Raw genomic sequence first — 22,173 nt, 5'->3', positions numbered from 1 at the left:
AAACTACGATCATGGCATCCCATCATGACGGCATAAAGGAGAGTTTGCAAAATTCTACTTTTTTCGGTGTCCATCATGCTGCTTTCTGATGGATCATGTGAAATATACAAATCACTATTCTTTTGATGGATTATAAGTTTGTCTAGCTCCGTCGAGTTTTTGTTGAATTTCTCATTTCTTCGATTTTAGTAGAGTTCTGAAGTTAAAGCTGAACCAATTTGGTGCTTTCTACGATTTTACATCAAGAAACTTGTTTTAGATAATTCAAAACAATAAAGTATCAACAATTTTTATGAATACTTGACGAGGCTAGCTGGCAGATAGTGTACAGATAAAGTGTTCGAAATTTCAAATCAATGGGTTCAGTAGTTTTTATGCTATGATGGACACCGACTTTGAAAACGATGTTTTGTTTTGTTTTGGGTTGTTTTGGGAAAATCGCTTCAAAGTAGCGAGATTTAAAAAATCCTTTCTTTGTCAGCTTTGCTTCGATTGATCCAAAAATTTCACACAACACTCTTGAAAGGATAAGTATTCGTAAAAAAATGTAACAGGTAAATGGGAATAAAAAAATAATAACTTAACGCTACCTTACCCAAACTTCTTTTATTAAATTACAAGCTAAATCGGCACACTTGGACCTGCCGCCTAATTGTTGCATTAAAACAACCTATCCTGTGCGCTCCTCGGTTTCGATGGTTTCGATGAGCTGCATAAGCTTCTTAAAGAATTAAACAAGAAGTTACAGTTACCGTCCTGGCTCCCATGGCGTATCATGACGCATCAAGAAGAGCCTAAGTAATGAGAAACAACATAAGCCGATGCTGATCATCCGGTCGCATAACGTTACATGCAGCCACCATGTGACAGCTGCCTCCGTTTGTTTTTCGAAAAACACTTAATCCGACCGGCGCTCATCGTGCACGGCGACGACGACGAACGACTTCCAACCGATATTCAAATCATCTCCAAACACCAACGCAACGCACCAACCGAGAGCTTCCTCAGGTGTCACGGTCTAACACTTGGCCCCTGCTTGGTGCTTAATCCCCCCCGCCCCGGCCGGTCTCCGGTACCATCTCGTCCGTTCGTCTTCGTCCGTCTACTCCCACTCAAGCACCGGAAAATCGAGCCGAATTCGGTGCCGGATTCGCCTTAATGCATCATCTCATCTCGTAGGTAGAAAGATGGTGGGGATGCTAACAGCGCCTTCGGGTCTCGGTTTAATTGCTGGCAGGCTTGCGAGCGCTCTGTGTGTGTGTGTGTCTGTGTGTATGCTCACATAATTGAAATGGAGTATAATTAGTACCATCTTTAGATCAAATTATATGCTGCCAAACGTGCGCTCGCGCTCGACGATGGCGCGATTGAGCATCTTGGTGGCGGTGGTGCGTCCTCCGATCCGGATCCGATGTTCAACGCCAACGCGGGAGGACGAGAGTGAGGCCAATAAAATCTTTATTGCTTCCTTCGAACTTCCGACGCGGCACTATGGTGGTGGTGGTGGTGGTGGCGCGTTAAAAATGGAATTGATTTCTGACTCCTCCGAAGCTCCGGGCCGAAGAGTGTGCCGTGACTTCCCTCTAATTAACGCCACCGCCACCGGTAACCTTCGTCAGAACGCGGCAAAACAGAAAACCCACACGATGCGTCACGTCTAAAGTGACACATTTCGTGGCACTTAAGCACACGGGGACCCGAAAAGGGACAAAAAAAGCGAAGGGGATTGAAGGTTCGCAGAAGGCGAAAGAAGCGTCAAGCGCGAATCCGACGCAGTTCCGACGCTCTTCCGACGCTCTTCCGACGCTCTTCCGACGCTCTTCCGACTTCCGACGCTTGACCTTCGCGTCGTTTCCGCTTTCGAAACCATCGCTCGGTACGTTAAGTGTCGAATTTCGCACCAATTAGAAGGTGAACTGATGGCTAGCTACCTACGGACGGACCCTTAGTGCAGCAAAAGGGTCCTCGACCGTCCAATCCCGTCCGCGCGTCCGCTGACGAGCGATCCTTCTCGCTATCCTGCAAGACCTCACAAACTTTGTGACCATTTCCGCCATTTACTTCCTGCTGTGCAAGTGTTTTCCACCTCAGTAATCGCTCCAGGAGTTCCCCAGCCCGTCCAGGGCGAGGAAGTACCAGGGACCACCAATCTTCCGCTTGGCTGGCCATGGCATGGCATGCAAGACTCCGTCTCCGAAGACTACATTTATCCTAAGAAAACAATTTGATGTCGATGTCGATGAGGATGATGTCCCGGGAACGAACGAACGAAGTAGTTGGGCAATCACTAGGGGCAACCGGGGCAAAAGGGAAACGAGAAAACGAAGGAGCATAGCATCCTAGATCGCTATAGATCGCTGCTGCTGCTCTGCGCCTGCTTCCGGGCCGGGACGACGAACCGACAAGCAACGCAGGAGTGAACTTCTTGCAATTCCCGGAAACACCGCCTCTGGGTCTCTTCGTTTGTGGCATTCTTCGTTGCCACGTTGCCATCTCGGCCATTCCATCTCATATCCCATGCCCATATCCCATGCCCATGCCCGGCCAAAAAGGATCTCTGCTATGCCCTACTCCATAGTTTGAAGAAGACAAACGACACAAAAGCGCAAAACCAACCAACCGACCGACCTACAGACCAGACGAGCCAAGTTTGTGGAGAGCGTGAAACGCGGGGAAGGGATACGCCGTTTTTACTTGTTTCCATCCTTGTTGTATTCCCGAAAATTGGGATCCTGCCCTGCCCCTGCCATACCTTCGCTATCTTTCCTCAGTCAACCTTTTTGGCACTCCGCGTACCTTCGAGAGAAGGAAGAACTGTGAAGAACTGGAAGCCAAATGGTTTTTGGGAACGAAAACGGGGAAAAAGGAATGGAAAAACAAAGTTCTCGTACCACCACCACCACCACCACAAGCACCAGGCAGGACTGTAGAATAGTTTAAATTTTCTTCGCCTTTACGGAGGGCGCTCGCTGACTGCCTCTTGAGCAGCAGCAACTCTCTGGGAGAACAACAACACCTCGGGCATAGTAGAGGACTCGAGTCGCGGGGGGAGGAATCTAAAGAGCGAGCATCAGGATCTGGGAGGACGAAAGCGCACGCGGGTGCGCGCATCCACACACAGAGACGCCACCCCGGGGGCTGTTTCGTCTGTCGTCTCGTCTCGTCTCGTGGCGTGTTCTCGATTTTGTTTTAAGTATTTGAACCGCTTCTCTCGCTCTCGTTCTCTCTTGTCCCTGCCCCCAGAGGACCAACATTCTGGTGATCGCTGGATATGGTACCGGTAAGAAGAAGACTCAGACCAGACCAGACAGTTCCAGCCCATCTTCTCTGTGTGCGGTTTCGCGTGTAGTTAGCTTGGGTTCGGGCTGGAGGTCCTCCTATATCCCGGTCCCGGTTCCCGGTTCTACACCCCGAGGGCAGTTGGCCATTTTTATCTTTTTATGCTATTTGGAAGGCTCTTTCTCTCTTTCTCTCTCTCTCTCCTCCAAAGGTCCAAACTGCGGTGGCAGCATTCGCTTCGCTGATGCCTAATGTTTGTCGCTTCCTTATTCCTGTCTTATCCTGTGGCTCCGTCTTCGGCTTCTCCTTCTTGTTGCAGCAGTAAGACCTTCGTTTGGGATCTACATTTTTCCTAAAACGAGGGATTTCAAACACCCGGCAAAGCGCTTGAACACTGTTACCTTCTTACCGTCTCGGCGAAGGTCTCTCTTTCTTTCCTTTTTTGTTACTTCTCTGGCTCAGGGCATCAACTTGCGCGTCCTTGTTATGTCGCGTGAGGCGCCTCAAGTATCGGACATCAGCACCAGCACCGCAGACTCTCATCTTCCGCTCATCTTGTTTGTCTTTCGCGATGATCCTTGGCTTTTTTCAACAACCAAAGAAAAAAAAACATGTTGAAGAAACGCTGGAAGTTATCCTGAACAGTACACACACACCGAGAGAAACGAGCGAACAAATAGACCAGACCAGTTCCACAGATCCAAAGGGGCTGTGGCACGATGTGGCACCTGGATACCACGTCCTGGTTGGTTCCATCCGTCCATTTGCGTACGGAGCAGAGCAGAGAAACTCTGGGGCGCGGGCGCGCGATACCCCGAGGGCCGTTTGGCCGTGGCTCAAGTGGCTCCTATACCTCCGTGCCAACGTTTGCCAATTCCTAAGTCAATTCGGCAGCTTCGCGCTAGAACGCCTCGCCAACGAGCGGGGTGGGCAAACGCTCTGTTCTTCCGCCTGCTGTCGCCATCGTCGTCCTTCTGCTACTCGATGAAATGAAGCAAAACAAGTGCTCCCGGTGCAAAACCACTTGTTTATCACCTTGCGATTGCGAGCTCGAGCTCCCCGAGGGTTTTTTGCTCACTCTCCTCTCCTTGGTGGCCACCAAGGGGCAACCAAGATATCCTGCTCGATGAAAACTCCTCGACGAGATCTCCCCGTAGCCGAAGGGGATTAAGGGAACTGAGAGCATGACGACGACGACGACGACGATAGGCATTTGCCACCATTGATCCGATTCCGATTCCCATGCTCCGTGAAAATGGGACCATATTTCCACGGGCACCCGGGCACTCTAACGACCGCGACCGCGCAGTAAGATGTGCTTAGAGAAGCCACGACCTGGCGAGGCGCCCACCCCGCCCGGGTTCTGGTCCGGTGCGGTAGCAATTTGATAACGATTCTCGGAAAGCTTTTTAATACTTAATACCCCCCAAACCTGGCTACTCCTGGCGATTGAGATTGGGAGATTGTAGATTAAGTGGTCGGCGCGGTGACGTCCGACGGTTCGACGTAGACGGAGACTTCGCCCTATTCCTGGGTTGCCGCAGTTCTCACCACAGTGGATCGTCGTTCATTACGTGGCCGATTTGTTGCTGTTCATTCGCGTGGAAAATGCACTTAATTGTGGGCATTAATATTTCATCAGACCACTGGCCACTACTTACCACTGGCCACCATCGTCCGTCGAGTTGAGATACTGTTCTAATCCTCAACCGGGCTTTCCTGGTATCTTGGTACCCCCCGGGCGTGACATCGCGATGGTTGGTTCTATGTTGCTATATTTGGAAGCGAGCTTTTCATCGTTTTTCCAACACAACTAGCAGGCGTTCGCTTGATTGAAACCCAGAATTCGGGGAAATCCAGGAAATATGGGAATGTCGTATCCTCATCCTCATCATCATCATCAGTAGGTAACACCCTGGAGGGAAGGGATCAATGGATCGCTCGTACGCTCGCACCCGGTAGTCTGCATCATCTAATGAAGCAATACGACCACCCTACACAAATGCCTGGTAGGAGGGAAAACGAGGTGCCCGTGAGCCCCGAAATCAACGTCACATTATGTATCAGGAAGTGCCGATCAAAATATCATATGTTCCATTTCATATTCTAATGAAGGCGCCATGGTGTGGACCTCTCTCTGGCAGTAGCCGGGAGAACGAGTCTTTGTGTATCTGTGGCCACTTGGTGTGTGTGTGTGCGTGCGCGGGGAATTCGGTTTCATTCCCCGTCACGGAACCTTGGTTTCTAGCGGTTAATACCAGCGGAGCAGCGCAGTGGAGAGCGAAAACGAAGCGATCTAATGAATTTAATGACATTTGGCTGTTTGTTGTGTGTGTGTGCGTGGATGACGATGCCGACAAAAACGATGATGATGACGACGACAACGACGACGAGGATGATGATGATGATGTCGACGTTGGCCATGATAAGCACGTCATAAAAGTAATCAAACTTTTCTCCCCCGTACTTTTGGCTCATTTCCCCTTGGACCTGCCAGAGACAACTTTTTTTTCCGAAAGTCTGACACAGACCCACCGGAGAGAGAGAGAGAGAGAGAGAGAGAGAGAGAGCCTTCTGAGGGTCACCGCAGACTCACAAGCGCGGACAACGACGATGGTGGACACTGATGGTGGATTGAATTATAGGGCCAGCTCAATTACACGCATGATGCAGAGTGCGCGACGTAGCAGTAGCAGTAGCAACAGCGGAAGAAGTGACAGAACGTGGACGCACTGGTGCGTGTGGCCAGTAGCAATGGCCGCACGACGTGGCGTCCTCGCCATGGGTAAACAACAACCCTCAACCCTCGGTGTATTTGACATACGGAGAAGGGACGATGGTCTCGTGGTCCGTCGCATAAGTTTTGATAGTTTTGTGATCCGCGTACCGGCGCCCTACAGGCAACCCTGCTGGCCAAGGGATAATCGGCACCCCGTCGCTGCTGCCATTGAAGCAGCAACCTTCTCTTCCCCCTTCTTCGGTGGTTCCGGACCGTGGTAGGGGTTTGCCATCGAGAGCGATGATAATTCGATACCTCGAACACATCACAACTGGGGTACGTCAATTGCGTTGCCTCTTCTCTGTGTGTGTGTGTGTGTGTGTGCGCGCGTACGTTCGTTATGGTTTCATGGCCCTGGACGAACCACGCCGGGAGGTTTCTCCACACGTAATCGGAGAGTCGGGTTGACCGACCGACCGAATCGACCGAATCGACTCCTCGAAATCACGGGACCTCGCTCGGGGTTCTGCTGAAGCTAATCTACGATCGATCGATGAGACCCTTACGATGAGAGATGTTCTCGAGTTTACGTTTCGCGTACTGCTGCATTCATCAATCGTATCCTCGGAATCCCGGACTCGCAGTCTCTGCCTCTCTCTCTCTCTCTCTCTCTCTCTCTAGGGGTTAACCACTTTCTGCTGCATCACGTTACTTCAGGTCTGTGCTGACGACGACCCGGGAAAAGGGCTACAAATTGGATATGGTTTGGTTTGGTGTTTTTTTTTTCTGCCTCCCTGTGTGTGTCTGTATTCCGGATACATTGTTGTTGCAGGATGCTGCTGCTGCTGCTGCTCACTCTTGCACTCGGTTCGGTTATTAGTTTTAATAGAATTAGCCAGCCTACAACTGGCAAACGTATCCTATGACCGCCGGATATCCAGCCGATCATGGCCGGATGGTATTGTTATTGTTTGCTTTTTCTATTCTCCTACAGGAAGTGATGACGACACCGGGGAAGTGATGCTTACGTCGGCCACACGTCGGTACGTAGCGCACACATGGCACCATTTCTCGTCTCGTCGACCGAGGTTTTGTTGCAGATACGAGGTAAGGTAATGCGAGCTCACGGCTTGGCTGAGCTGTTAATATGTATACGATCTGAGGAGGAGCTTCTGAATTCTACCACTTGGGACCTAATCCAAAAGTGCATCCTCTGATGCCCGAGTGCTTCTTGTTCCCATTAAAACAGGCAATAAATGTCGGGAGGAAAGGGGGTTTTGCGCCTTTAAAGGTGCTTCAGTTAAGGTCCTTCAATCGAGTTTCTCTCTTTCTATCCCTATCTCTCTTTGAGTCTAATACTTGAATCAACCAATTCAACGAATAGAAAGAAAGAAAAAAAAAGGGAACGTAATGGCCGAAGGGATTCTCCTCCATAAAACAGCGTGGCCACACCACATAAATGGTGGTCTCACGCGCGGGTGCGCACGCGGCGTTGATGAGAGACGGATCATAAAATATCCATCACGCGTCGTCGTCGACGTCTCTGGGGCTCCTCGTCGTACGGCGACGACGACCCCACGTCGATTCCAAACGATCCATAAAAACCGGATAGAGGAATCTCATCCATCAGACCCAGCGGAGAACTTGGTATTGCTGGTTGCTGCTTGCTGGTAGTGGTGGTAGTGGTGAGTACACCAAAGGATCTGGCCAGCCCATCACCGTCCGCTATATGTTGCGATGATGCGTCACGATTATGATTACTTTTCATAACAATTGTGGCCAACATTTTTAGCGGGATCTAGGCAACCAGGATAAAAACGGTCAAAACGCTTTTCGCTTTTCCAAATCCCGAGCCCGTCGCCGCCATAGCGACGTCGATGCAGATGAAGAACGGTTGCGAGCGGTGCTCGGCTGCGCGAACGTGTCATCGGCTGGCATCGGGGACACTTTATCATCTTCTCGCCCGGCCATGCCTTTCCTCTGCCCGCTAGCTTCACTTGCCGAGCGAGTTTTGATTACTTTAAGATTCGCGCAGCGCAAGTTTAGCGGGAAGGAAGCAGCGAGGTCGATAACAAAAAAAAAAACAACGTTGGCAAAGTTGGCGCTGTTGGCGCGCAGCAGCGCGGTCATCGGCATCGGTGGAATTAATTTTGTTTCATCAAATCTTGGACTTGGCTCGTGGAATGGCTTTTCTTAGGGAGGGAGAGGGATTTTTTTGTTGTTTTCGCTCGCTCGCTCGAAAGCGCGTCCCCGGGTATGACCGTGTCCTGGGCTGGCGCTCACGGGTGCGATTAGTATGGGAGGCATGATTTACTTCGTGGCGCGGGACCGCTGAATATTTTATGCGGCAGCGTAAAGTTTTTCGGTTATACGGTTTAAAATTCGTTTAAAGGTAAAGTTTTAAATGTTGGATAGCAGCGCTTTGGGTGAGCGAATTTGTTTCTGGTGAAGCTCTAGTCCTTTTTTGCGGAATAAGTTTAATTAAATTGAGTTTTTAGAATTCGCGTCATACTTGAACAGAATTACCAGAACCTTAAAAATGGTATAAAATTATGTTATTAATCAGTTCTTCTTTCCAAAATATAAAACAATCTAAATCAACGAACCATTTTATCGAACCTCTTATTAACTTGCATTGCGAGGTTCTATCTCATAAAAACCTTCTTAAACAAAGAAGATCAAATATTCAATAACTTATCCGCTCCAGATCAAACAACGCCTCGAACGATTTCTAATGATGATCCCCGGCTATGAGGTCCGTTATGAAGCAGCGGCTTGTAAATACTTGTTTTTTGTTTTGTGGCATCCAAGAGAAGAAACGAAATTGAATTATGTACTCTCTGTCTACTCATTTTCATTCTAGTTGATCCGCTCCGGAACCGTTTGCTTTGGCTCGTTCCATCTCTCGCTCCCATCATCGGTTTGTTTACTTTGCGAGCACACCAGCAAGCGGGAGTTGGGTGGGCCTGCTGCAGCTGTAACATGACTGCCACGGAGACGCTAATGGAACGGAGTCATAAATTTGTTGTATTTCATTAGTTCGTTCCGTTGGTTCCATTCGAAACTATCCGAAAAAGCGTACGCGCATTTTGCTCCACGAAGAACGATGCATCTGCCTGCAGCCTTGCGCTATTACGGTTAAGGAGTTGTTGGGAACGGTGGAAATATGAGTGCTGTTTGTCTGCTCATTGTAGCCTCGTTTAGTTGTGATGCGGGTTTTTAGGTAAAACGAGGTTCTAGTTAGAAGTTGCTAAGGTTCTTTTTGTGGCAGTAAATAGAACTACGATTTTATCAAGAGTCAAATTAATACTTTTTGTTTCAGATGTTGACTAGTTTTTCGTGAATCTCTCGCTTATATATCCTGAAATTCTGTTTAAAATACAAACGAGTTTTGTTTGTCCTTTAAAGGAAAACTGTTGATGCAAACTAATCGAATGGAAAAGAATAATGGTCTCGACTATTGTGCATTTAAATCATTTTACATCGATACTCTGCTGCGAGTCAGATGCAAACAAGTAAAAAGAATTGTAAATTATCATCAGAGTCCTTTCCTGCCATAACCATGTATGTAAACGGTGTATGTGTGTGCTAGACACAAAGTACAATTCCTATGCCGTTTTAAGGAGAATTCTCTAATTGTGTTACTGGAATTTCGGATCTACCGTGGAGCAGCTCTTTTTACGAAGGAATTAACTTTCACTTCTGCCAAAGTTGGATCAAAATTACGTTGAAAACAAATACCATCCAGTCATCATAGTAGGTCAAAGCTCACAGCAACAGCTCCAATGACAGCTGATCCCCGGAGTGTCAGGAGTTTCATGACTACTTCGATGAATAAATAAGCCATTAGCAACGGTCAAACCATCCGCCAAAAATCCGTCTATTTGCTTTTCCCAAAATGCATTTTGCAGACTAAAATACAGTAATTACTGCTCAGAGAAAACCTCATCTCTTCGCCCCCAAAAGCAGATATGCTAATTCCGCTGTCCAGACCTCTTGTCAGTACAGTACAGTAATGGGTGGTATCCAATTGTCAATGAGATCGGACAGACCTACAGACAGCCCCCGGCCTATGGCCACCCAGGACATTCTCCCATTCAGCAATTGGCTCGAATTTATGAATTTAGCAACGATGAGCCCTCCCCGGATGGCTCTACAGCGACGACGAAGAAGAAGCTCCTTGGCGCATCAACGAAAACTGGCAAACAAAAAAGTGAAAACCACCCCCAAAGACCGGACGGGGAATGTAAAATCGAAGCAGAAGAAGCTTGTCGATGCTATTGTTTGCTTTAAACGCGACACGACTTTGACAGGAGAGACGCTAGAGAGAGAGAGATAGAAAGAGAGAGAGGAGGTAAACTGCCTGTAAAAAGCCACTTCGACGTTAACGCGGCCAATGGTACGCTACTGGTACTGGTATGGCCACCGGCACGCCACAGACAGCCCAGTCCAAATTACCCATCCGTTTGCGTTACAACTTTTTGTGCGGCCCTCGGACCACCTCGAAAGCAGCGAAAGCATCACCCGATTCTCCGCCCGCCTCCGTGTTGGTGAAGCAAAAGTCCCACAAATTTCCTCCACTCCCACGCACCACTACCATTTCACCAGCTGTTGGACAATTTTCCATTACATCTGGTACTTTTGCTGCTGCTGCTGCTTCACGACTTTTTTGCGTGTCGCGTACGGTTTTGCAGAGGAAAATGAAGACCGAGGAGGGGGTGGAAAAGCTTGTCCTACTTCTCCTCCTCCTCCACCACCCTGCACCCCTCCCTCCCTTATGTGGAGTGCCATTGAACAAACTTTTGGACGCCGAGATCTCTTCCCGAAAAATGCTCCGGAGCCCTTTACACACACACACAGGGAGGGGGTTGCAAGGATGAGCCCGTTCGTCCTTGGGTGGTCCTCGGTTTAAAGATTTTCTTCCCCCCTCCCCCACCACCCCATGCTTTTGCCTTTTTCCGCTTTTCGTTGTTTGTCTTCCACTTCCTGCCTCTCTACCTCTCTTCTACCTTCCAGCGCCATTTTCCTCCATACCTCGCCGCGCGACACTCGACATTCTCTCTCGAGTTCTCGAATGCCGCGGGCTTTTGTCGGTTCGGTTCGAAAAAAAAAACGCCGGGGGGCGAATAATGAGGAGAAATGCGTGGTGTGGGGAACTCCCGGCGTGGCCTTACTTTCAACACTTACTCTTTCCGGCACTCCCCGTTCCGGGCTCGCGGACACACGAGCACGACGGATGGACGGACGGATGGACGGATGAACGAGGTCGACGCGAGAGAGAGAGTGCATTAAAAATCCACGTCAGGAATAAAATAATCATAAACCCGACCAGGAGAGGGATGGTGGTTGGGTTGAGAGGGGAGCTAGAACCCAGTTCCAGTTCCCTTCATTTCCAACCCCTCCCCTCCCCCCCTCCCAAACGACCACCCCGGGGTCGGCGTATCTTATGACAAATTAATTACCCCGCGTTTCTTGCGCACCTTCCGCATACAAATCCGCGTCCGCCATGCCACCATGCCACCCTGCTGCCAGTGTCCGTTGCTCTCCCCTACCCCCCCCCCCCCCCCCCAAAAAAAAAGGTTAGATCTAATTTGCGTCCGGGTGCAGAGAGGGGTTGGAAAGGTGAAAACTCGGAGTTCAACTACCGCGAGGTGGCGCGTTCGGGGCAGGGCAGGGCAGCGGGTTCGTTTTTCTTTTTTTTTTTTTTTATTCTGGTCCGGTCGCAGGAAGGGAGCGAGGTCCGTGTAAACATAATTCACCACCACCACCACCACCGCCAAGTGCTGTGCCGCCCGATCCGGATTTGGCAGCCATTTGAACAGCACCAACGGCAGATGATGTCCCGGGGTGCAGGGGGTGAACAACTAGTAGAAGGGGGGAGAGTGGCTTGAAAATCCCCCCGCGAGATCAGGAGCAGTAGCCCCTCTGGACACTTTTCGCGTGTCGCGCGCCCTGTGCGACGGAACACCTTGTTTTCCTTGTGGCCTCCGCATTCGCCCTTATTCCTGAGGGGTGAGGGTTTGGGGTTGCTAGGGGATGGTCACTAGAGGGCCGCCCTGCTCCTGCTGCCCCCCGATGACCGGTGGTGGACCCGCATTTTTCGGCTCGATTCGCTCGATGGCCGGAGATCATCGTCGTCGTCGTCGTCGTCGCGTCGTGACTCAGTCACGGACCGGTGCTACCCCCTCCCTGCCGGTGGCCGTTTGGTTGCACCCCATCTCTCTCTCTCTCTCCTGCCCCAGAGTGTCGTCATTCGTCGACGGTTGCTTTGATCGTTCCGCACGGCGGCGGCGACGGCGGTCCACAAAAATGCGTTGGATTTGAAGTTTTTTTTTCGATGGAGCGTGCGAGTGTGTTTGTGCGTGCGTCGTTGTGTTGCTACACAAAATCGCCTCGTCGGTGTGTGTGCGGGCGAGATGACGCGGGGGTGCGCGCTTGTGTTCATTCACATTCGGATCCTTTATCCGCTCTCTCTCGGTCTGCGCGTTGTTCTCTCGAATTCATTCGCTCTCTCTCCCGAGTAAAATGGCTACCAGAGCAGCACGGGACCGCCATCTTGGTGCTATGGTAGCCAGTTTCTCATCGCCGGTCCGTGCTGTCACCACGCTACACGGTTGCGACGACGGATTCCCCCCTCGGAACGGATTCACTCCTCTGTACCGCCGTGTGCGCCCTTCTCTGCCATCCCTCGACCGCACTTTATCATCGATTTAAACCGTGCGTGCGTGCTCGTGCGTGTGTGCCCGTGTGTGTGTCGCGTGTGCGTGAGTATTCTTCCTGCACTTGGTGTGTGATCCTGGGTCAGCGTTTAGAAGGATGCAGCCAGCAGTGTGAGGCAGTTAAAACGAAAGGAAGAGGAAAAAGAAGACGCAGAGTAAACGGAAAGAAAACGCAAGCAAGCAAGCGACGACGACGACGACAACCAGTTTCTGAAGCTGTTCTGTTCTGTTCTGTTCTGGAGAAGAATAACGAAAAGGAGGCTGCTGTTTGGTGTGTTTCGTTCAGTGGTGGGTATTATTGATGGGGGCGAGTGTTGGGTGGTTGTTTTTTTGGGGCTGGCTTTTCAGGTGGTGTGCAGTGGGGTGTACGCGTGTGTGTTTATGCTTCCCTTCCCCCCTTGTGCGGCGTGTGTGTGTGCATGCGAAGCATAAACTGCCTTTCTGCGCCCGGGGGGCTACTATGTTGTGTGTTTTGTAGCAAGCAAGCAAGCTCTTGTTCGGTTGTTGAGGCGTTGTTTTAAGCATTGCGGTTTCAGGTGTGTGTTTTTTTTCGGCTGCTACTGCTGTTGTGATTGTGATTGGTGCTGGTATATTGTGTGCTCCAGCCGTGTGTCCCGTGCCGCTGTGTCTCGGGTTATGCTCGGATTAAGCAGCTATCGAAGCTGCGCGATGCTGCGGTGGCTTTAACCCGGACCCAAGGCCCCTCTGCTGGAGGCCGGTGTAGAGGCGGCAACATGAAGCATCGCGATTGGGGGTCGCATCGTTCGTTGTAGGCACTCCATCAAGGCAGGTCTAATCTTGTCCGTGCGGGTTATCAAAAAAGGTTGATGTGCGTGCAGCGGAGAGAAGTGTATGTGTGTTTTTTTTTTGTGACGAGAAATGAGAGGTTGTGAGAAGTTTGAAAGAAAAGAAGAATCGGGGGCTGCCGGAAGGTGTCGAAACGGAATATCGAAACCGTGAAAAGCGCAACCACGAGCAAAATTAACCGAGCAAACCGAAAGTGCGTGAGCTGTCGTGTGGTGTGTCCTTTCGCTGGTGTCAATCCGTTCCGGAGCTCGGATTCGTGTCGATCCATATCGGGTGCGCAGCAGCTGCTCAAGACCAACACAACAACCGAACGCGAAAATCCGGAGGAGGCTGCTCCGGTGATGATTGCTAATCCCGATGCTGCAATGCAATCTTGCTGCTCCTCCTGCTGCTCTTCTTCACTCCAACAAACGTCAACGGGAGCGAGCGCTGCAGACATCATCTCGTGCCGAGCAAAGAAAAAGGGTTAGTGTTGAAAATGTCAAAAACCAATCCAAGCATTCTTCAGGTTCAAAATAGCAACAACAAAACCAAACAACCAAAAAAGCCAACTGGAAAATGCCATTTCGTTTACATGTATAAATACTGCTGCAGATGCTGTGTGTTTTACGAAACAGGAATCCATTTTCCCATTTCCCTATGCTGAAGTGTATTTTTTTCTCCCTCCTATGCGCTTCTCGCAGACATTCTTTTCTCCGCATAATTCTAAATTCGTCAGAAAAATTCCCTTTTTCAAGTGAAGTGCGTTCACTCGATGCTTGACGCCCTGCTCGAGAGAGCGAGAGCGAGAGAGAGCGCGCACCATGGGTTCATTCGGATGCGCTCATGAACTTCTTTTCGCTCACCTATCGTTCAAAAACGCTCTCTTTGCACGCAGAATGAGAGCGCATTTTTGACAATCCCGAGAATGGGAGAGAGAGAGTTTGAGATGAAAAATAGCACGAGAGAGAGAGAGATATCGACGGAGCGACGTACGTGAGAGAAGGATAACGAGGCCCGTGTGATCGATGAAGCACTGCGGGTGCGAGAGCGAGAGCCGATTCCGGGGCCAAAGATGGCCATTTTGTTTAGCAAGGGCCCTCCCGTCCCTCCGGGCCCGTTTTTCCCTTCCTTCTGTTCGTGTGCTCTCCTCTCTCTCTCTTGGTTGAAATGATGGTTTTTTTTTTTACTTTTCGGCCCTTTCCTCCCCCGTACCCGCCCTGGAGAGCAGCGGATGGAGTGCGGATGAATGAAAATTGGGGAAAAGATTGATTGTAGGGGCTCAAACAATCGGGAAAAGTGTGTGCGTGTGTGTGTGTGTGTGTGTGTGCGTGTTTGTAGAGGATACATTGTTCGTTAAGGATGGATGGATGATTCCCGTAGCGAACGTGTCTGGCAGAGGAACGTTTGTCTCGCTTGTCTGGATCTGGATCTGGATCTGCTACTGTGACCTAATACACTTTAAATGACTACTTCCACCAACAGGAACACTTCCAAAGCGTTGCTATGTTTACCTCTCCTCTTGGGTGACTTGAATGCATGCTGCGTTTCGAATGTTGGATGTTCGAATTAATGCTCAGTGCTTGCTGCGCCAGTGCGTCAGTAAACCTGTCGCTACTCGTGGACGAAAACCACGATCAAGCATTTAGCGCATCGTTTAGCACGAGAATTAGATCAAAATGTGTGAAGAGGTTTTGGTTGTCCTCCTCCCCCCAGATACCCCAGTATCATCTTTCGTGCGTGAAAAATCATCTACACCCCATCCCCGGGCATCACGCAATAATGGCGTTGTATGCTCCATAAAACCACAATCGGGGAGCACACCAGAGGTCCCAGCGAGTAACACTCCGCGGGTCGTAAATCCATTATTCAGCGTGAACCGGTCCAGTGCGTGCATGTGTGTCTGTAGCCAGAGCTAACACGTAATCGCAACGCGCACACTACTGTCTCGAGACACGAGAAAATGTGAAACTTTCGGTGCTTTCGGTGTCTGTCAATTAGACACAAAGTACATATTTATGCTGCTGCTGCTGCTGCTGCTGCTGCTGTTGCTCTTTCTATGCTGCAGGGGAATTCGAAAGGGACTAGGGCAGCAGCAACAGCAGCACCAGGCAGAGTAAAAGGCAATGCTCGCCGCGTGGCATCCAAATGGGCCCCTCCGGGTGCGACTCGACTCCCAGTGCGCAATGCATTCCCCAACTTTCTCGAACTTCAATCCCCGTGGCCTGTGAACCGCTCTTGCTAGTCTACTAGTGAGCGATAGGAGAGGAGGTCTACTCCGTTCGTTCGTTCGTTGGTTGGTTGGTTGGAAGAAAATGGTTCGAAAGAGCTGCTGCCACGACGGTCCAGCACCTTTCACTTTGGGCCTCATCTAATGGCGGGCCCCTTTGTGTTTGCCCTTCCCCTCGTAGTAGAGTAGTACTACCACTAACGGCACTCTCCTAAGTCAACGCCGTGTAGCATGTGTGTGTCGGTGGCGTGTATGTTTCCGATTGTCTCTTGAATACCGAAGAATAAAATGAAAAAACGTATGCTCGATGAGGTCAGAATGCATGCCCGGAATGCACCACGTGTGTGTGTGTCACTCGTGTGCTAGGAAGTAAGAACCACTACTCCTGTGGCCTTCCAACATTTGTTCAAAATATTGCATTGCAAGAACTCCTCTGTAGTAGTCTCTTTATTGCTGTAGACACAATCGTCTTATCCATCTCCTTGGGTTTTTATGTTGAAATCCGCTCCTCCACCTGACAGCAAACATCAAAGAGCTCCATGAAAGAATGGCAAAAACCCAAGGGGGCATAATATTGACCGAAAGCAGTAGTAGTAGGCAGGTCGTGGTGGCGTCGCACATTTCAAACAACAATTTTCTGTGGTGTGGTGGGGCAGATGAAACATCAAAGCACACACCAAACAGCCAACAACATCGTCTCTCTGGTGGGTTTGAAGAAAGAGAAAGAGAGAACGATCAAAAAGAAGCCAGAATGAAGCGACGATCAATCCAAAAGGAGTCTTCTGAGGAGCGTAGCGCAGAAGAAGGCTGCGCTGATGAGGATGTGAAACGAACATAATGAAAATAGAGGAAATAGATACAGAGAGTCAACATTAGGTGTGCGAGCATAATATACACCGCCAGAAGAGCGCCCCAGCGCTCCAGAAGGTAGATAGAAAAGGCTTCTTCTTCTTGTGGGTCAAGTGCGAAAAAAACGCCAACGAGAAAAGGAGCGCAAGAGAGTGTACGCCTCAGGGGGGAATTTTAAGGTAGGAGTGTGCGAAGAGGGAGTCTTGAAACTCGCGAACACAGAAAGCCATAGCATCATCACCAAAACCGCGACGACGAAGTAGCAGCTAGCAGCCAGCATCAGGAATCTCTTCTAGCGTCCCGCGCGATATGCGAAGAGTTCAAAACGTCTCTCGTCTCTCTTGCTCACGGTCGGTCTCTGTGTGTGCAAGGAATATGGAAGATGGTCGAACTCGCAGAAGTAGAACGGGCGAATGCTGGAGGAGAGCGCAGGTGTATGGGTGTTATGTGCAGCAGCAGCAGCAGCATCATCAGAAAGGTGAAATGGATTTATCCACCTTAAAAACCAAATGTGTGGTTGTGCTTGTGTGTGTGTGTGTGTGTGTCTGGGGTTGCCAAGAGACATGACGCTGCACGACGGTGTGTGTTGTGCTCTCGGGTATTGAACATGTTTCTTGGAAAACCATCACCACCGTCCTGGAGCACCTTTCGATGGTGCTGGTGGAGCATATAAATCTTGCTGCTGAAGGGAGTGAGAGCGAGAGAGAGCGAGAGAGAGAGCGACCAAACTCTGGCTTGCTTAGGCTAAGCGAAGTCCGCGATGGGGTCTCCAAAAACGCCCAAAGGATAAGCGAGCAAAGCAGGAATGCGAAAGATTGTGCTGCTTGACCCAGCTGAGCCAACAAAGAGGCCCGAGCGAGATGGCAAACGAGAGAGCGAGAGAGAGCGGTCTCTGGATGCTGGATCTCGGTGTGTTCCTCTTCGGAAACTTGCTTGTCCTCCTCTTCCTTCTCCAGAGTAGTTTTTGTAGCAAATCTCGTTCCCAGTCGACGAGAGGATGAACCAAAAGCGAACTAGAGAGAGCGAGAGAGAATGATGTGTTCTGTGCTCTCTCGCTCCAGTGTTGCGGGAATGCTGCAGAGATTCACAAGAGGGAGGGCAGCACCTTCTTCGTTCAACAACCTCAATACCGACGATGATCCAAGCAACCATCGCAGCATCTCTCGGGCTCGGGAGAGCGAGAGAGCGAGAGAGAGAGAGAGAGTTTGCTCACCAACACCACATCATTTTGGTGATGGTGGTGGTGTGTTGGTGGTGGAAATTTCAGGTTTCTTCGTCATCAACCAACAGCATAGCATAGCATGCGGTGAACCGAACACAAAACAACGGCAACGTTGCTTTCCCTCGCTCGCGCAACGTTAGACGCGCTCCCTTCCTTCTTGCTTGCTTGCTGGCGGAGGTTGCTTGGATGGATGGAACGCGTCGATCTCCTCCACAAAGACCTTCGCTCGCGCATCGGGCCATCGGGAGAAGGCGGTCGTTACCGGAACGCTCCGTGAGGAGAAGGAGGTGAGGAACGCCATGGAACCATGGCTGGCATTCCAGCCACAGAAAGAGAGAGACGCTAAGCGAATGGAATGGAAAAAAGAAGATCAGGAACCCGGGAACACCGGGATGACGCGATCTGGCAAAAGGCGAAAGCCCACAGCAAGCGAGCGATCGCTCTCGAAGACCATCTCGAGTACTCGAAGCTGCGCTTTGGACCTCTTATTCTTCTTCTTCTTGGTCGGCTTCTTGGGGGCCTTCTTGGACCTAAGTTGCTTTCCACTTCTCGATCTCACGCGCGTCTGGGATCTTTTCGGGCACTTCACATCGGCATCGCGTTGGCTATCCCTCCTCGCACCGCATCATCATCAGCCGCCGGGGTCTCATCATCGATGATGATGATCATCGTGAGACGTGGACACACGTTCCAATCCAATCGAAGGCGGCCGAAAGGCGAACAGTAAGGAAGGAACATCGTCCGCGAGCGAGCTCTCGATCGTTGCTCTAAATGAGGCAAAGAAGAAAAAGCCGCGATATTGAACGCAAGCATCACCGGAGGAGGAGATGGCCGATGCGGCCGATTACAGGCAGTGCGGCCGGCGGTGCGGCAACATTAAAGAGAGGCGGCAACAGGCTCGGAACTAACTGTGAAGGGGGAGGGGAGACGGCAACACAGTATCGGATCCAGCAAATTAATCGCTCGCTCTCTATTGTTATTATTCCGGTGGCCAACAGTCAGTCGGTTGGTCGGTTGGAGCCACAAAGCATTGGGGTTTTTTTTTCTTCGGTGGAATTTCCTCTGGTCCATTCCCGGCACAGACAGAACCGCCGTTCCGTATCGTTCCGGAACACCTCTGAAGGGAAGTGTGTTGGTAATACAATCTGCCTCATTTTCGGGCGTCCATCATGAAAAGGACGAAATTAAATGCAATTAGAAGTCGCGCCCTCTCTCTCTTTCTCTCTCTCTCGGTCCGTTCCTTGTCACCATCATCGTCGTATTCAGTGGCAGCGGACGGATAAGGTTCATTTCGCCAAATTATCCTCACATTTCGCGACTTTCGCTCTCTAATCACATTATGCTCGCGTGTCACGCCTCGACCGCCGCCGCCGCCGCCGCACAGAGGAGTATTTGCTGGCCAAAACGGTGGCGAAAATCCCATAATGCTCTGGTTATTCGTCATAAGTATGATTACTGTTCGATATAAAATAGTAAATGCGAATGTTTTGTTGCAACAAAAACAAGGATTTATCATACATTTGTTCTTTCTTTATTTTGCTTATATATCGCTTATTTATTGTTGAATTAAGTCGATATCGCAACGCAATGCAGCTTCGCTTGAAATCGCCTTTGAAGCGGCAGAATTTCCATTCGAACACCTTCATTTTGTTATTTTCTGAAGGTCACTCCTAAAGATGTGCTTATTTCTCTACAACATATTCAAATTCGCCGACCAAAGCCTTCCTGGAGCATTACTTTAAGTAATTTGCACAAGTTGTGCTTAGAAACAGATAGAGAATTAAACTAAATACAGACGAAGTTAGACGAAAAATGGTAAAAAACCAATATTTCAGAAAAAAATAACATCTAAAAATCGGAGGAACCACTTCGACTGATTTTATATACTAGAGAGCTGATAAAGAGCTAGAGACCTTATAGGCGAGCTTTTGAGAAAAAAAGAAGTTAAAATTTTATCATTTTCATATGATTTTCAGAAGGTTCCTTTTTGATTCAAAAGTGCCATTTTTTTATATACTTCAAACCACAAAAAGCACTGCAAAATATTCTACTAACCTCGTAGATAATACTGCATACCAAAAATAGTCTGTTATCTTGACTATAACCACTTTTTTTAAACAAAAATGGCGCTGCAAGAATTCACAGCTAAAAATGATAGCTAAATAGGAGTTTACAATCGTTGATTGAGTGCTTTCATGTGTGGAATATTTTAAAATTATCATTAATTGACAAAACTGAAAAACAAAGAAAGGTAAACTTGCTTCGAAATTTTTGGCCAGTTTTTGGCCCCAAATAATCCTTTGTGCGCCACCCTCACCGCCACCGTTCCACATTTCACTTGTGACGCGTGAGGGTGTAAATAATGAAATGCTGCAGCTCACGATGATGCTGCTGATGATGATGCTGATGACGGTGGTTGTTGTGCCGGGTGGGAGGGGGCTTATGATATCCCCGACGACCTTGAGAGAAGGACACCCTTCTCATCTCGTCAACAGAACGTTTTCTTTGACGCTAAAAAGGAAGGAACAGAACCAGAACCGCACCCGGTTCCCGGGGGCGCTGATAAGCAAATTTAATCATTTCGTACTCAATTGCCCTGCCAGTGACTCGATTACGCGCGAAGGAACACAGCAAATGCTTGCAAATGATGGCCGCCACGTTGATACTTTCTGGCTACGGGGTGAATTGTTAATTGAATTGTTGTATCGCGCGTATCGACAAATATATATTAGCTCCCGTTCGTTTCGTCGTCGTCGTCGTCGTCGTTCCAATTGTTGTGTCATCGAGGAGCAAGAAAGGAGAGATGGTTTGGTTAAAGAGAGCAACGAGGTTGCTGCTACTGTTACCAGAGGTCCAGTGGTTCAGGTGCTTGCCTCTTTTTTTTGCCCTGTTTGTGTTTCCAATTACGCCAAACAATTGATTTAAATCGATCGATTGCGTCCAGATTGCGCGTCTCGCGTTTGCTGCGAACGCTGCAAACGATATTACAAACAGTGCAGAACTCCACTCCAGGGGAGAGAGATGAAGAGAGAGAGAGAGAGAGCGAGACCGCGCCAGGGCCAGAGGAAACGGGGAACGAAAAATGGACTATCGAATTGGCCATCCATTTCCTTTTCCATTCCATTGGCGACGTTCCGTTCCCCCGTCGCTTCCTGCGCTTAAGCCAATATATTTCATTCTTTTCTACATTAACGCTCCATCCATTCCGCGCTCCACGCACCAACAACAACACACACACACACCAGATCCATGTTGACAAATGGCCAGTGGAACAACGCGCACACTTCTTGGTCCTGGAACACCGTGTGGCCGTGTTCCGGTGTTCCAAAAAGGGGTCCTTCTTTTTCCATCGCATTCGCTCGCTATTCAATAGTAACAGTAGGTAGTAGTAGTAGTAGTAGTAGTGGTGGTGGTAGTGGTGTCCCTTGTGCCACTGTCCCCCATGGCCTGTCGTGATTTATGATGTCACGTCGATAGACGACAATTTTGCTGTTCCATCCTCCCTTCCCTTGCTGGAGGGTGCGAGATAGCGCGGTGACATCATCTTATCGATGCATGATGCATTTCTGATGGCATTCACCATCACCACCACCACCACTACTGCTACTAGTAGCAGTAGCAGCAGCCGCGCACCAGTGAGTCTCGAGGACAATTTGCTATTCAACCGAGAGAGAGAGAGCGATAGAGAGAGAGGAACAGCTTGATATCCGTTCAATAGTCGTCCTTTTGGAGTTGACTACCGCGCACCTCACCCTTTTTCTGGTCTCTGCTCTGTCTCTGTCTCTCTCTGTGTGTGTGTGTCTGCGTTAAGGGGATGAATTTCAATGACGAACGAAACCAGAGAACAGGAATAGAGTGTATAGAGAGTGTATTCTAACGACAAACTACTATTCCCCCGCCGAAGGATTCTATGCGGCACGTGCGCTGGCCGGCCACACTGTCTCCTATCTATGGCTGTGTCTGTGTGTCTGTTTGCACATCTTTCTACTGTTCGCTTTTGACATTTATGGACGAGACCAAGAGAGAGCAAGGAAGGATGCTTGAGCGTGGACCGGAGGAGGAAACATTAGCGAACGAAGCGAACGCCCAAACCATCGTCATCGACAACAGACAGGACAGGAGACTGCGGCGAGGAGGAGGAGGGGATGCAATGCGGATGGGGAAGCATAAAGCAGAGCGACAGAACAGAATGGGGAGCACTCTCTATTTGGGGCGCAGGGTGGTGGTGAAGTGTTTTAGAAATGGAGAACGCAGCCTTCGGAGAGCTGCGAAAAGTAGTATATAGTAGCAAGCAGCAGCGCGTTCCTTCTCTTCGACACTTTAGCAAGTAAGTGTTCCCCCCAGCCTCTTATCATAAAAAGAGAGGGGG

General features: G+C 49.6%; 1 protein-coding gene across 3 annotated transcripts in view; it reads left to right on the top strand.

The window, feature by feature from the left end:
* The first annotated feature begins 12,601 nt into the window (after positions 1-12,601).
* The window catches only part of LOC125955885 (uncharacterized), a 48,205-nt gene continuing 38,633 nt past the window's right edge, over positions 12,602-22,173 (top strand). The window contains exon 1 of one of the 3 annotated variants that reach the window (XM_049687187.1): positions 12,602-12,762. The gene's annotated coding sequence lies outside the window, so the exon portion shown is untranslated. Of the gene's footprint in view, positions 13,006-22,173 lie in introns of all 3 variants that reach the window. The other 2 variants (XM_049687186.1, XM_049687185.1) reach the window with 2 other exon arrangements.

The sequence above is a fragment of the Anopheles darlingi genome, chromosome 3, assembly GCF_943734745.1.
Source record: "Anopheles darlingi chromosome 3, idAnoDarlMG_H_01, whole genome shotgun sequence".
In the NCBI taxonomy this organism is placed as follows: domain Eukaryota; kingdom Metazoa; phylum Arthropoda; class Insecta; order Diptera; family Culicidae; genus Anopheles; species Anopheles darlingi.
The sequence above is the reverse complement of the archived record's forward strand: the minus strand, read 5'-3'. Positions and strand labels throughout refer to the sequence as shown.